The sequence below is a fragment of the Ammospiza nelsoni genome, chromosome 4 (assembly GCF_027579445.1).
Source record: "Ammospiza nelsoni isolate bAmmNel1 chromosome 4, bAmmNel1.pri, whole genome shotgun sequence".
NCBI lineage: Eukaryota > Metazoa > Chordata > Aves > Passeriformes > Passerellidae > Ammospiza > Ammospiza nelsoni.
The window spans coordinates 23549378-23564296 of NC_080636.1; the positions used below are offsets into that span (position 1 = coordinate 23549378).

A 14919-nucleotide genomic window follows, 5' to 3' on the forward strand; every position below is an offset into this window, starting at 1 on the left:
GCATCATTTCAGAGAGGAAAAAATATAAGATTTTGACTTTGTGTATTTACTCCAAAAAAGAACAATTTATCCAGTTGAAAAGGTTACTTAGAAGATGAAACAACACTAAAAGAGCACTTGGGGAGCACAGCATGGGGGTTACTGTACATGCTGTGGCACTGGTGACCTGGAAGAACAGGAGCCTCCACAATGCCTGCCTGTTTCTAACAGGGATTCTCAGTCATGCTCAGAGCACAGTCAGCTTCACAAAAGGATCAACTTTGCTATCTAAAGCATAAGACAGTCTCTTGCATTTTATAGCTAAGAAGACAGATTCCTGAAACAAGCTTTTCCATAACCCCTCCTCAATGAACATTGCATTTTAGGGCATCTACTACTTCCCAAGAGACTGAAACATCTCTCACTGCCTAGGCTCCCCTTTGACACAGCCAGAACCCCTTCTAAATACCACAGGACCTACAACCATGACGACAATGCTGCCATGGGTTATGGTGACTAACCTAAATACCATACAATCACAACCACAATACTACCATGGGTTATGGTGACTAACCTGCAGGTTGTTCCTCAGCTGGCTGCCAGAAGGAGGTTTGTGTCCTGCTAAGCTGTCACACACCTGGTGCCTCTGTCAGCAGGGTGTCCCCAGCACCCGGCCATCCACTGCTTCAGGACCTCAGCCAGGGACTTTGGAGGTCACAGAGAAGCAGCAGGACAGACCTTGTGCTTTCAGATGCTCTTTTACTGAAACTATCAACGAAGCCTAAATCATTACAATCCCTAACAATGACTGGAACTGATTAAAGGGCATTTTACAGAAGGTTCCTCCCTGGGTACACTGTGATCGTGTTTCGCCGGGAGCAGCCAGCTTCTCTGCTACTTCAGCTGGCCAAAGGTTAGCACGTCAATGTGAACAAAGTCCAGCTGTAGTTCATGGTTAAAAGGCTAAAGCCACTCTGGCTCTAGCAGTAAAGCTGCTGTGACACTGAAAACACACACATAGAAACTACTCTAAAATTTGGAAGGGGAGAGAGTGCATTTCGGCACAGAAGACAAACAAGGTTTGCTGCTGTAACTGTGCAAACGGGCAATAATAGACTCATTGTCATTGCCTGAGTTAATTTCCCTGTTTGCACATCCTAACACTTGCATGCCCTTCCTGGTTTTGCTGAATGTGTGGTGTTCCCATCCTGGTTTCCTAAAAATGGTCCCACACCCTGCCCCTGCAGAGCCTACAAACTTGTGGCATGTCTTCCAGTCTTTCATCTCCTCATTCCCACTTGTGGATCTCTGCACCAGGGGCAGTCAAGCCACTCATGGGTGGGGAGAGGTCTCAGGGAGTTCATGCAGCCTTGGGAAAGCCAGGACTAACTCTGAGATTACATTTGTATGAAGCTGAGGGAGAAGCAGTCAGAGCTGAGCTTTTCCCCAGTGCTGTATGGGGAGGCAGTGGCCAGCAGGGCTGTACAAGGTGCAGGTGATGGCACCCATGGCTTCAGCAGCCACACAGCCTGCAGGACAGGGGAGAGGCTGGGAGGATGGGAATTGCTGGGAACCTGGACTAAAGCTGGAATTTCTCTGTAATCCTACAGTGGTATTGTAGAAAAGCAGACTTAGCAAGTTGTGTTAGTCATAGATCAGCCTGCTATAATGATTTTAAATCCTTCAGTCCTTGTCTGTCAAACACGCCAAGATAAGTACAAACTAAACATGCTCAAGAGCCTTTGAAGACTGTATGGGTGCCTAAATACTGGGCTTGGGAGGTCTGACTTTAATTATTCATGTCTTAAAACAGCAACATATAAAAAAACAGTTCTGTTCAAACACAAACTTGAATCACTCACATATTGCCCAGGTCACAGAAACTTTATCGAAAAAAGTACACAGTAACATTCTAACCCTGAGTAAAAATCAATTTTCTGAGACTATGATGTACTTTATTTCATTAGGCATAATTTTTAATTTAATCTAGACTTAAAGAAACATATTCCAGAAGAGCTTATAATGAAACAAGGAAGAAACACTGAGGACAGGTAGAAATCTGAAGAGCAGAGGATATCTTCTGATAAGGATGTATAAGGGAACAGTCCCATTGCTTGTCTGCCTGTTGGTTTGGAAACCTCTGACAGCTAAGGTACTGCATGCTTCTGTGCCTTTATTTCAGCAGAGGGAAAACACATTTTATTTATTATCCCATTATAGGGCTTTGTTTCTGATGTCCTTACACTCAAAAGCAGTAAAAGCACCAAAACAACACACTGTTTAATATCAACAGTGCTCTTGTTTCTCATCAGAACAGGGAAGTCAGTGCTTCCTCAGCTGCACAGACAGAATGAATATAATTATATGTTTAGACTGGGATTATCAAAGAAAAAAAGGAACAGTGTGAAAGCAGGGCAAATTTATGATAGCAGCAAAACCTGTTAGGAGTTTCTCTAAGTGCCTGTCAAGCTACGAGCACAATGTTTTATAAAAACTCAGTGTCAGTTCTTAGCTCAGAAAAAGGAACCAACAGATGCAGATGTGGCATGGGGAAAAGAAATACATTGCATTTCAGTGCAGAGTGGCACACAAGAGCCCCAACTTTTGTAGCTGGGAGAGAAGTTACTGCTGGCATCTCACAACTCAGATAGGTTCTCTGCCCTGCTTTGCAGCAGTTCTTTCTCTTGGTTTGGCCCATAAATTACGTTCTGGACATGAAAGTTCAATAGAAACTTAGTTCTTAAAAGGACATTTTTTGGTTCTAATCATGTATGCTCTGCACCAAAACTGTGTACAGTCTCAACAGGCCATAACATAAGCACATCACCTGGACTTTAGCTTTCATATCTTGAGGAGGAGCTGCAGAAACTCCCTTCTGAACAAGGATCACTTATACTCCTAGGAGGAGATTCCTGGTGAAGGAAGGACTTGCCCACTGCCTGTGCTGCACCTCCATTTGACCTGTGAGACAGCAGGGCATGGTACATGTGTGCTGTCCTTTCCCAGCCAATGGACCCCTCTGCTCTTTCTTAGATCCTCTTTTAGAGAGAATCAGCCAATTCTTCCTGACCAAAGCCTAAATGTGGCTCCAGGGACAGACAATGGATCAGCTAGTGCCAGGAATAGCTGCCTGGGCTCATGCAGCAGAATCTTCCAAGAGCATTGTTGCACTCCCAGGTGACCCTGTGTGACCCTGAGCTCTGGTCAAATGCACATCTTCAGTTTCATGACACCTCTCTGCTATACTTCAGGAGCTGACAGCAAACAAAAAGCATATGAGAAATTCTAACTATGCTTAGAACTAGGAGGGCCATCACATGTACTAGAGAAGACGTGGGGTACCTGTTATATGGATGAGCCAGCCTGCTCCAGAGAGGTTAGCAAGCCACCCCCAGCTTCTGGCACAAATAATACATTGATAGAAATTTAAATTAATAAACTGTCTGCTACCTACTTTTATTTTCCTTGAGCAACACAGCATAGTTAGTAAATGTAAGTGAAAACTGTTGGTTACAAAAGTTACTCTAAACAAAAACAATATCTAGGAGGCAAAATAAATTTGGAAGTCTGAGGTGCAAGCTGCACATGTTTAGTGTCATACCTCCAAATGACTTTCTGTGATTCTACTGAAACCTGCCAGGAAAAACCTACCCTGGGGTCAGGTGAGGCAAAATTTATTTTCCTTCTGGTTTCTCAGAAGTGGAGTTGTTGTATGAAATGTGGGCCTATAATTAAAAGGTTATTTCATTTATAAATGTGCAGAAACTTGCATCTAGCATTGGACCAATTAGAGGATGCTGTAAACACTCCTATGTCTGCCCCCCTCTCATAGGCATTTGCACTGCAAGTGGTGAAAAAAACCCCACACAAATGGAAATGGCATCTTCCCCTGGGAGGAGACAGGCAAGCAGAGGAGAGAGAGGCACATCATGGCACAGCCTGTGCTGACAGCCTTAAATCACCAAACAGGAATGAAATACTGTGCCATTACACCCAACTTGCACAGAAAGCATCTCACTGCTAGCAGGTGAATGGGAAAGTCATATTTCACAACCAGATTTCAGCAAGGAGGTCATGCTTTGAAGATGAGAGGCTGTGCAAAAGAAACAGGCTATTTTTAAAAGTGAAGCCCAAAGCTTGGAGAAAACCTGTTAAAAGGTAGCCGCCAGCACAGCTGTGTTTATGGGTCTATTCAACCAGAGAGCTGGCTCATAGAACTTGAGTGCAAGCAATGATTCAACATCATGACCCAAGCAAGAAACTGGAACACTCCAGAAACAATCTTGGCAAGGGTTCATTTAATGAGTCAGAGTGTCCTGTTATCTGATGGCATGCTTTTACATGGGGGGAGCTATTTTAATTGCTGTGTAATAATCTGAGAAGCTGCAAAGGGTTGAATGCTTCCCCCTTCAGTACCTGCCCAGTCAATGTCCATCATGGTTGTGCATTGTGTCCTCCTCAGCAAGGCAAAACTGCTCCCTCTCCACTGGACCCATCTGGTCATGGGCCAGGGCATGGAGTCACCCTGCCCATGCCCTCCAGACAGCTGGGACTGTGGCCTGGGCTGCAGCTCTCCTTTCCTTTCCTCTGAACTTTCCTTGTTTTTATGGCTGGGGAAAGGGTCCCATCCTCCTGGTGTTTGTGTCTGTTCTTTTTCACATGAGCACCAAGAAGAATAAATGAGAAATAGAGCATGTTCAGGAATCAGAAATAAATCATATTTGAAAGCAGAAGAGATGATTCAGATGGGTACATTTGTTCTGGTGATGGTTTCCATAAAAAACCACCTTCCAGCCTCTTTACTCAGTCCCACATTAATTTTCCAAAAAGCCCCCAGCAAAACCCAAATATTTGACCCTTTTGATCTGTTACTGATAGAACTGACAGGAGAATTATAGACACTATGAATTAACCATATGACTAAAAACTGCCAGTCCCAGATATTTTTATAAGCAAACAGGAAAATCTATTTCATGTAAGAAAACCACCAATGTAATATGCTAATCTGAGATGTCAAAAAGCTGCTCTCACAGCTAAAAATATTTAACACTTGTAAAGTTGCTTAATTAGAAAAAAACAGTGTGGTTTTGTTTTTTTTTTTTGATCAGGAGAAAGTTAGATCTGGAATGGTCAAATGCCAATTGCTGAACTATATGCAATCGCTTTTCTGTCAGGAATTGCCGTAATCTCTAATACCAAAACTCCACCTGCAGATATAGGAATATTGATTATTAACTGCCTTCCAGGGTCAAGGTGATCAGAGGGATTAAAGAGGAGAAGCAGAGGGATTGCTTGCACATCTGTTTGTCAGGTCCTTGCATGTGCTCCCCTCACACAAACTCACAGATCTTGCTTGCTAACAGCCTGAAGGACAAAAAGCAGAGAGGTTTCCAGTGCCTGCTGTCTTGACACAGAAACTAATCCACAAGATAGAATAACTCTTTTTAAAATTGCTAGCAGTTCACTCACAGAAACATAATATTAACATTAAATAATTTACATAATTTCAACTCTGGAAAACCTGAGTTTAAACAAAACAGCAAAATCCCTGGAACTGGATTGGACAAGCAGGAAAAAAAAAAAAAGAGGAGACACAGATCCTATCTTCCGTAGCCTGGCATTTTAGCACAACTCTATTCCAAAAAATTTACTTCCTATAAAACCTGTAAAAATCTGTCCTCTTGAGAATAACCTTCCTGCCCCCTTCCTCCCTGCCCCCACCTTTCTGTTTAATGTACCTTTATGGCATATTCAAGAACAAAACAATCATGCCTCAAAGTTCAGCACCGTTATCAAATTAAGTGCCAGTTAATAACTTGCCAAGGAGAGCAGTCCTGGACTCTGGACACAAAGTCTAGGGAGGTCACTGGAGTGTCCTACATAGCCAGGGCTAATGGAGATCTGCACCATGAAGTTCTGTTACGTGGTGCTAGCACAGAGTCCCTTCACTTCATCCGGTAGGAGTTTAAGAAGGCTGCTCATCACCATAAGGAAAGAGAGGGAAGAATTCTTGAAAGGATGAGTTTATCAGTTTTGCTATTGTCCATCAGAAATTATAAAATTTGACTAAGAATGATTATTATGTGTGTTTTTGAAATAATTCGTTCTTGACCTGTTTTTAACCTAGTTCTTTAGTTTTCCACAAAACAGAGCTCTAATTAGACTCCTGATGCAGTAAAATATCTAAGCAAGTGCAAGCAGTTTCATCACATTAACACAATTATGCTGTGTCTAAAACTACATATGTGCTGTTGGGGGTGGATCCTCTCTGCATCTCCCAAGGTGTAGCCATAAGTCAGTAAACTTCCTACCACTGTGGTTAATGAACAGAAGAGTTTCACTGTCTTTTCACACTGCCCTAAAGACACTCCCAAGTAATTCAACAATTCCTTTATTGAAACTTCCTTCTTTAAATGCAAATGAAGAGCAGAGCTGAGCCTACAGTGTTGAATGAACATAAATTTAAATGCCTTAACCGGATTTAATTTCCATGCCTTCCCTCTTCTGTTAGGAAGATGTGTCATCACAAAGTTTAAAAGAAATCTCTCTATATATCCTCTTTCTATTTACAGAGGGCTGCTCACCTTTCCATTTCCCACTTTTAAGATGAACTAAAAAGAAACACATTCTTCATTGAAACATGTCCTTTACACCTGTGCAGAAAGCAGTCACTTTGAAAAATGCTCAGTTGCAGACATGTACATATTCCAGTTAGTGAAAGTCATAGCATTTGTTTCCAACATCAACACTAACTTCCCATTTACATCAAAATATTCTGCAGCACAAAATGCAGTACTCTTAGAGTGAAAAACTTAGCATATAGAACAGTACCATATTCAACAGCTGTGCATGACTCTAGCTTTAATGTGGACTATCTCTTATTATGGTGGTAGTACAGAATCATAGTGGTGGTTTTCACTGTGGCTGATGAGAAAGAAATTTTCTTCAGCCTCATTGGAGCAACTGCACAACACAAAATGGATCAAGAGAGTCTGACTTTTGTTCAGGGTGAAACCCCATTAGGGCTTTGAGGAAGAGGACTGTAGCCTGTTGAGCCTGTCAAAATAGATTTGCAGTGGATGTACTGGCCATTCCCCTCATCTCTGGATTGTGAAAAGGAGGAGCCTGTTGCCTGTTGTCAAGAAGACAGGCTTGTTTAGGCCCTTTATATTGCTCCTCAGCACTCTAGTCCTGGATCTCCAGCCAAATGACACCTTTCTGCTATGGGGTGTGATACATTCCTGAAACAGGCAGCTGGTCATCAGCCCATCTTACTGCTCCCCCACTCCCTTCTCCCACCATCTCCCTGCTTGTTTCTGTGACGTTGCTCCCTTCCATGGAATTTTTCTCAATGTTGTCCTGATACAGGACAGGTGTCCAGAGCCCTTTTCCTGTCTTTCAGCCTTCTCTCAACCAAGGGCAGCAGGGTTCCCAGGCCCACCACCATATCAAGTCCTTTCCACAGAGATCTCTGGATCAGTGGTGCTCATTTGGATAGATGTACTCGATCATCTCCCACTCTCCCCTACGATATTGGTTTTGCAGGCACTGTAGTATGATAATGTCAGCATTACTCAATTTCAAACAGTGTCCCCTCTGCTGAGAGATTCCCACCTGACTGCTGATGCAGAGCTAAGCTTTGCACTTCTATACTGATTGACAAGAAATTGTAATAAAAATGTTGAGTAGATGAAAATATAGGAATTTATAGAATGGGGTCCATAGGCACATCCTACGAATTTTTTGGTACTGCAGCCTGTTTGTCCCTGGCAATCCATTCAGAGCTATCCCTGAGGTTATGTCCATATAATGACCCAGGCATGCATTGCCCTTTCAGACTTACTCACGAGAACAGTCCCTTCAGTATGTGGGATATAATTGCAATGTAGGTCCCCAGGATAAAGTTAACAGGTATAAGCCTGCCACCAGATAGAGGAGGGTTTGCAGAATCAAGATTTTATTTATTATTCCAGTTGATTAACATCAGTGGAGCAAATAATCTTGCAAAATTCATCCTGAAGAAGCCTATCCTCACATTTTCTATTGTTAAGTCCTTAGTTTCAGGTTTATAAAATTGTCTGCCCATACAGAGCTGATTACAGGTGTGGTTTGATCATTTCTGGGAATCATTCAAGGAAGAGCTTCATGATAGAGGGGCTGTGACTTGGAGAAGCATGAACAAGAGTGCCATAAATGAGGGTAGCAAAAGCTGTTTCTGTGCATTACAGAATATTTACTGAACAATGTTCCTTTTAAAGCATCCCAAATTTTTCAGGTGAAAGTATTCTGTTCAGTAAAGCTTATCATGATCCCAGCTAACAGTTTGTTTCAGGGCTGTTGTGGGGGCTGTTTCCAGTTGAGGTAACAGAGACTTCCCAGAGGAAAGAAGAGCAAGATGTGCAATTTTTCTGGAGACCATTAAAAACTACAGTGCTGCTAAAGTACAGCAGCATTTTGTCTGATAGTGTCTTCACAGGAGGTAGGAAAGACTGGAATAATGACTGTTTTCTGTAGTTCTTCAAGAGGGATGAGAAGCTTGTAGGGGCTGACTCTTCACTCAAAACCAAAAAAGATTTGGTTTGAACAATGCATTAAATTTTTAATCCAAATACTCATTAGATGCAAGAGATACAATCTGATGACCTCTCAAAGCTGCTTCTTTCAAAATACAAAGGTTCAATGGCACTATGGCACTTTTGCTCAGTGTCTTTTTGCTTTTCACCCTTACAGCCTGGGAGTTGCAGGGAGTCAGAATACTGTGCTATGAGAGGTAAGCCTTGCTTTAGTTCAGCCATTAAAAAAGATCTATGCACAATTATTTGTTATTGCTTCTACTTCTGCCTTCCAATGTGCAAGCAAATGGTGTTTGATACTGACAGCTGTTTAATGCTGGAATTAAAGGGAAACATTGTGGCCCAGCACCAGGGAGGGGAAGGCAGAACTGCCATTCATCTGGACAGATATGCTTGATCATCAACTCTGTACTGCACTCTGATCTGCGCAACTCCTGACTTCGGAGGAAATAAAAGGTCTGAAAGTTATTGCAGGAAGCAAAAATTGCATAAAGAAATATCACTGAAAGCACACATTGCAAAGAAGGAAAAACTAAATCAAGATCTAAGCACTCATTCCTCTTTGGCACCATTGGGAACTACATATACATGCATGCAGCACAAAATAATTTTTGCAATTAAAATAATTAAAGTTACTTCATTTTATGGAATTTGTATTTCACATTCAGCTGTAATTCATGGGTTAACTTTGTGTTATTTTAGCAAAATTGAAAAGCTGAGGTTTTAATGCATCATTAGTACTTCTGCTCAGCTAGAAATGTGCAAAGGTAAGTTTGCTTGTCTCTAATCACTGTCTTTTAATGTTTTCATTTTACCTGATAATTTCATTCACTGCAACAGAAAGAGGAGAGTCAGCTTATTGTCTCAAAATATGCTTCTTCAATTGGCTCTGAAAAAATAAATAGCTTCCCCCAGAAAACTCTTACTCCTATAAAAGAAAGTGTCCCCAAGTAAGATTTACACTTCTGCCTTAAGGAAATAAACTACTGAAATGTCAGTGTTTTAAATTGCTCCCAGAGTGACACACAGAGCTTTTTCTGGTCGTGTGGGTCATGTACAAGTAGACTTCTATAGAAAAGATTGTCCAATATTTAGGAAGAAAAGCCAAAAGCTTTTTTTTTATAGAAGGAATGAGTCTTCTGCCAGAGGCTGCAGAGCACTTGCTCTCCCGCCCCGAGCATCTGCAGTGGCCATAATCAGCTGCCACACAGCTGTCGGGGGAAAAAAGGTAACTACAAATTTGTCATTTGGGGTAGGCTCTTAGACAAAGAGGTCCAACACAGCAAGACACAAGTAACCCATCTGACCTAGGGGATTTGTTATCAACATCTTTGTAAGGGGGAATCTCACCAGAGGTGTGATAGCTGCTACACAAACAAGTGCAGTAAGGAAATGCAAGCCACCAGAACGAGCCTCCGGTGCAGGAGGTCTCTGGAAACAGGGCCTGGATGCTCCTCTTGGCACCCTCCCAGTGCCAGCCCTGTCACTCACCCACAGAGAGCAGGGACTGAGGCTATCCCAGCCTCCAGAGGGGCACTGCTCACCCTGTGGGGCCCTGGCAAGCATGGGCAAGCTGGGAAATGCTGACACTTTCCGGGGAGGAGACAGCAGAGTTTTGCAATGCCCATGCTGCAATCCTGGCTGCATGAAGGTTTTTCTTAGGCAGGTTTTCTTTTTTTGCCATTCGAATATCTGGCCCTGACATTGGGAGCATCATTCCCAAAGTATCTGAAGAGATCATTTCCATTTAATATGCCCATTTAACATGGTAATTTCTGGTTCAAATATAAATTAGAAATTTAAAATAGCAGCATTATGTGAACTTTGTGAGATCCAGAACATTTTATTTCATATAGGTTTAGCATTAATGCCTGTGTCACAGGAACTGCCTTCAAGGCTGAAGAGAGAGTTGTTTTTAAGCAGCAACTGTATAACTAGCCCAGTCTAAACTCTAGCCTCAGTCTGTTTTGCCTTGTATGTCCAGAAAAAGGTTTTGCAGAGCAGATTGTCCTCGTGATCCCTGTGCAGCCCTGCTCCTTTCAGTCTATGTACACAGGTTCAACCAACTGAAACTTTGTAAACAGCTCAGCTGAAAATCAAGCACAGGGGATGAAACCGGTTTGCTTCATTGATATGTTACTATTTACCGAAACAATTTAAATTGTTCACAATTTACAGATTGTCATGGCTCCCTTATCTGGAAAGTTGTCTCAAACAGGACCTAAACACTGAGCAGGTTTTGTCTGTGAACTGTCAGATACGATTTTACCACTTTTTTTTTGTTTTGTTTTGTTTTGTTTTGTTTTGGTTTTTTTTTTTTTTTGTTACTGCAAAAGAAACTTTTACAACAGTCCAAATTTACTGTCAAACATTGTTCCTGGGAGGAGAGGGCAAGAATCCCACAACACTGTGAAACAGATGAAAATCACAGGTTTTAATCAAAGTCATGCTTTATGTCTACAAATTCACCAGCAGACTGAAACTATGATGCAGCCTTTACTAAAATTTTATTGAATCATATTTCAGTCCTTTAAAGCAGCCTTTTGTGGGAATCCAGTTGCTTTGTTCTCCAGCAACCTTTCCTTGCACTTTTCTCTAGGAGTTTTAGTACTGCTAAGAGTTGGAGCCATACTTAGACTACTTTTAATAAAGTAAATGTATTACCACACTCTACTACAACTTTGCACCACAGAGCATGTACTGAGCATAAATATCATGTAGTGTGCAAGCGCAGGTAGCAAACACATCAAGAAAATCTCTGTCACATCAGGAAGGATCTAAACATGAAGCAAGCACAGCCAGGGCCAGACATGGATAAACTGGAAGCAACAGGTTATTTTTGTTTTAAATCTCTTGCATTTTGTTTAGCACACAAAACATGCTGATGATAAATCATGAATACAGTCAACACATCATTCACTTCACATTGAGCTGTCTTCAGGATTATTTGACAGTTGCCTGGGGTGTAAAAAGTAATTTCTGAGGAGTCACGATATGTACTTTTATAAAAGTACATCCAGATCAGCAAAGCACCCATGGAGGATGGCTCCTGCATGAATGAGTCAGTTTCCACTGCCTGGCAGAAACTTTGAGTCACTGAGCAAAATTAAAACAATTATTCGAATCCATTCATCTAAACCTGTCTGAGTGGCATATGCATACTAGGAACTTAAATCCTGGCATTTTTTCTGTGCCTAGTGTCCACGTTCCATGCTCCAAACATGGAAATAATCTTTAAAAAATTAGTCACTTTGACTATTTCTGCAAAGCTCAGTCAAAAATCAGCAAGTGTTTTTCAGCATGAGTCACTGCCCACATCCCCGTTGCAATAATTGGATTACACATTTTCATTAAAATCTCTGACTATTATTCCTACTCTTCAGTTAGAAGATGAGCAGAAGTCAGGTTTGGGTTTTATTAGAAGGCAATGACATTTTCAAATGCAATTATGCACTGATTTTGTTTATTTGAAGACACAACAAAATCCAAACTAATCAAGCGTGAGTTAATCAACCCATTATCTAGGCGACCCCGTTCAGCCAACTACAGCTGAAAAAAGCAAACCGCAAAATAGCGAGGCTAACTCCTCTTACTCCTTCCAAGCTTTGGCAAACCCCATAACCCAGCACCACTGCCCTGCTGCCTTTCAAGGCTGGGAAAATGAAAGTGGAAAGGTACCTGTGGAGAAGCTGCGGAGCTCCCGCGGGCACGGCTGCCGTGGGCTCTCGCTGCCTGCCCGGGCAGCGCTGCGCTCCCGGGGCCTCGCCCGCCTGGTCAATGTTTTACCAGGCTGGGAGCAGCCCGTGTGTGTCCCACCCTCCTGGCAAACATCTGGGCCACAAGGCAGCGCCGGGGCCACGGGGCAGAGCCGGGCTGGAAAGGTCGCTCCTCTTCTACCTGCCCTGCTCTCCGCAGGGAAAACAAAGCACTCCAGAAAACGAAAACTTGCTAAGAGGGTGATCTAGGGAAAGCGTGTCGTGGAGGGTAAAAAAAAAAAGGTACATAAGTGGTGCTATTAATAGATAATTTGTGGCAGGTAAGTCATGATAACCTTTCTCTGTATTGTTCTGAGGTTGCAGGCAAGCCTAGGCGTGCCTTGCTGAGGGCTGAGTGAATGCTTAATTTGTGGGAGTACATAAATTTCCGAGTAAATCTTTTGCATAAGACAGCACTCAGACAAATGACAGCTAAAACTCCAAAATGATAACAAAAAGACTAAAACTGCTTGACAAAATAATGTAAAGGGAGCTTAAACACAAAGACAGGGGGAAGAAATGGCCAAAGCAATCTGCAACACCTCGCTCTACTCCCGTGCCTTGGCTTTTCAGGAGTGCCTCAGAGTTAAAGCTCCACCTGTGCTAAACAGAAGTTTCCTGTTCTCAGGAAGTTAACAATTGCAAGCAGAGGGCAGAAGAAATGGGCTGGCAACAGAGCACAGTGCTGATAAGGTGACACTGCTGCTCCCTGAGGAGGAAAGGGCAGCTGCTGAACTTGGGAAGCACCCAGAGGCTGGGACTCAACATGGAGTGGCTGCTCCCAGCATGGGAGACATTTTCTGGACCTGGTACACAGATGTTCGCTCATGGAGGAACAATGGGAAAATTTAGGCTACGTTGTATAGTTCTGGTTTTGTGATGTTGCCTTGTCTGTCACGGGATTTCAATCCTGGTTTTCAATCCTGGGGAAGAGCAATTAATTTCATCTCATTTGGATCTCCAGCCTAAACAGTATGTATTTTAATGTACATATTTGAGGAGAAAATCTACACCACAGCTGCTCCAGCTAGTCAGATTAGCTGCTGAGACCTGCCACATGGTGCAACAATGATCACTGTAATGGGGTCCATATAATGGGGCTGCTGTTGATCTGGATCTTGAACAGCCTTGCGAAGGGTTGGGGATGTCCATACCCGGTGCTGCTGGGCTGAGGGACATCATCTGGGTCCAGTCAGGTTGGAGAGGCACTCTGCCTGCTGGGTTCACTGCTGTGTGTGTATCACAGGTGGCCAGCAGCACAGCTCCATCCAGCTCAACAGCTTGCACACACATGTGACACCGTTGCCTCAGCAGTGGGCTGTGGCTTGACTGCAGCAGATGTGTCACTGGAACCAGGAGAGCCTTCCCTGAGCCAGGAGTGCCCAGAGCCCAGGGCACACCTGCAGGGGCTGAGGCATGGCCACTTGCTGCAGTAACACAGGCCCCGTGGCTACAGCCTATTCCAGATGCCCAGTGTACCCAGCACACAAAAGTCTGCTCAGCTCTCCAGGGTCCATTTGCTCTGTGTGTTTTCAGGTGTGTTGCTCGCTCCTGCATTCACCTCCCATCCCCTTTAACCTGGAAAAGGAGAGGCAGAAGGGGAATGTCTCATGCATTTGGTACTATGCCACCATGGCAGCAGCCTGTGACTGCCTACTAGGATGGTTCTGTACTGGGAATGGGCAGGATGCTGGCATGATTAGAAAAGGCATGTGGACTTCCCTACAGCTGCTACACACAATCCTGCTGCTGTAGGGCAATCTGCAAGACTGATCAATACCTTTTGCATGAACCTCATGAATTCCCAACACCAATTTTTATACCCTCTGCATGAAAATCCCTCCCAGCTGCTTTACAGCATCTGCTCCCAGCCTGTGAGGAAAAGTGCAATAATTGTGCAGGGGAGGGAGAGACCCATCTTCCTCTGCCAGCTTCTCAGGCTCGTAAGCCACATTCTGATAACCTCTATGTGCCTTGCTGATACCACAGTAGGAGTAAGAACACCCTGCTAATCCTCCACTCCTTGGAGTCTCAGCTGTGGCTATCAGCTCCGAGACCCCCAGGCAGAAGCAGGGGATTTATCTGAAAGAGCTTATCTAGGCTTAAGACCCTGCCTAACCAGATTTAGGGAGCAGAAACTTCTCATGGCAGTCTTGCTCCTCCTGGTAACCAATGCTGCTCACAGAGAGGTGCACTAGAAAGGCAAGGGAGAAGGTCCAGCCAAGCTGTTGCTCTCTTCAGTTTGGATAAGGAGCCCACTCAAGATCTCTCAGATTTTCCCAACAAAACCTAGTTGGAAAAGACCATGTTTCTGTGAAAAGATTTACTTTTGGCAGTTTAACATTTTCTGGTTGCAGTAGCATTTCACAGAAGACTGGAGGAGACCTGGCCACAGATCTCCATTAGATAAAGTTTTTGTCACTGCTGTATTCCATGTCATGGTCTGGACTTTGGCAAGTTGAAAACTGAGGCTGCAGTGGTGAGATTTGGGAGTAGAAGAGCAGCACACTGGTACCTGGGTTATGGAGCCAGCTCAAATTTAGTTTGCCTGGCAGCATAGACAAGGTTACTGCTTGTTATGGGAAGGTTGTACAAATACTCAATTTTCCACA

The 14919-nt window shown here is 43.3% G+C and overlaps 1 protein-coding gene across 3 annotated transcripts in view; it reads right to left on the reverse strand.

The window, feature by feature from the left end:
- RBM47 (RNA binding motif protein 47) overlaps positions 1 to 14919 on the reverse strand; it is a 74589-nt gene that overhangs the window by 28974 nt on the left and 30696 nt on the right. Inside the window, exon 1 of one of the 3 annotated variants that reach the window (XM_059470666.1) lies at positions 12231 to 12375. The exons of the other annotated variants lie outside the window; for them this stretch is intronic. The gene's annotated coding sequence lies outside the window, so the exon portion shown is untranslated. Of the gene's footprint in view, positions 1 to 12230; positions 12376 to 14919 lie in introns of those variants that run through there. 3 annotated transcript variants of the gene reach the window in all.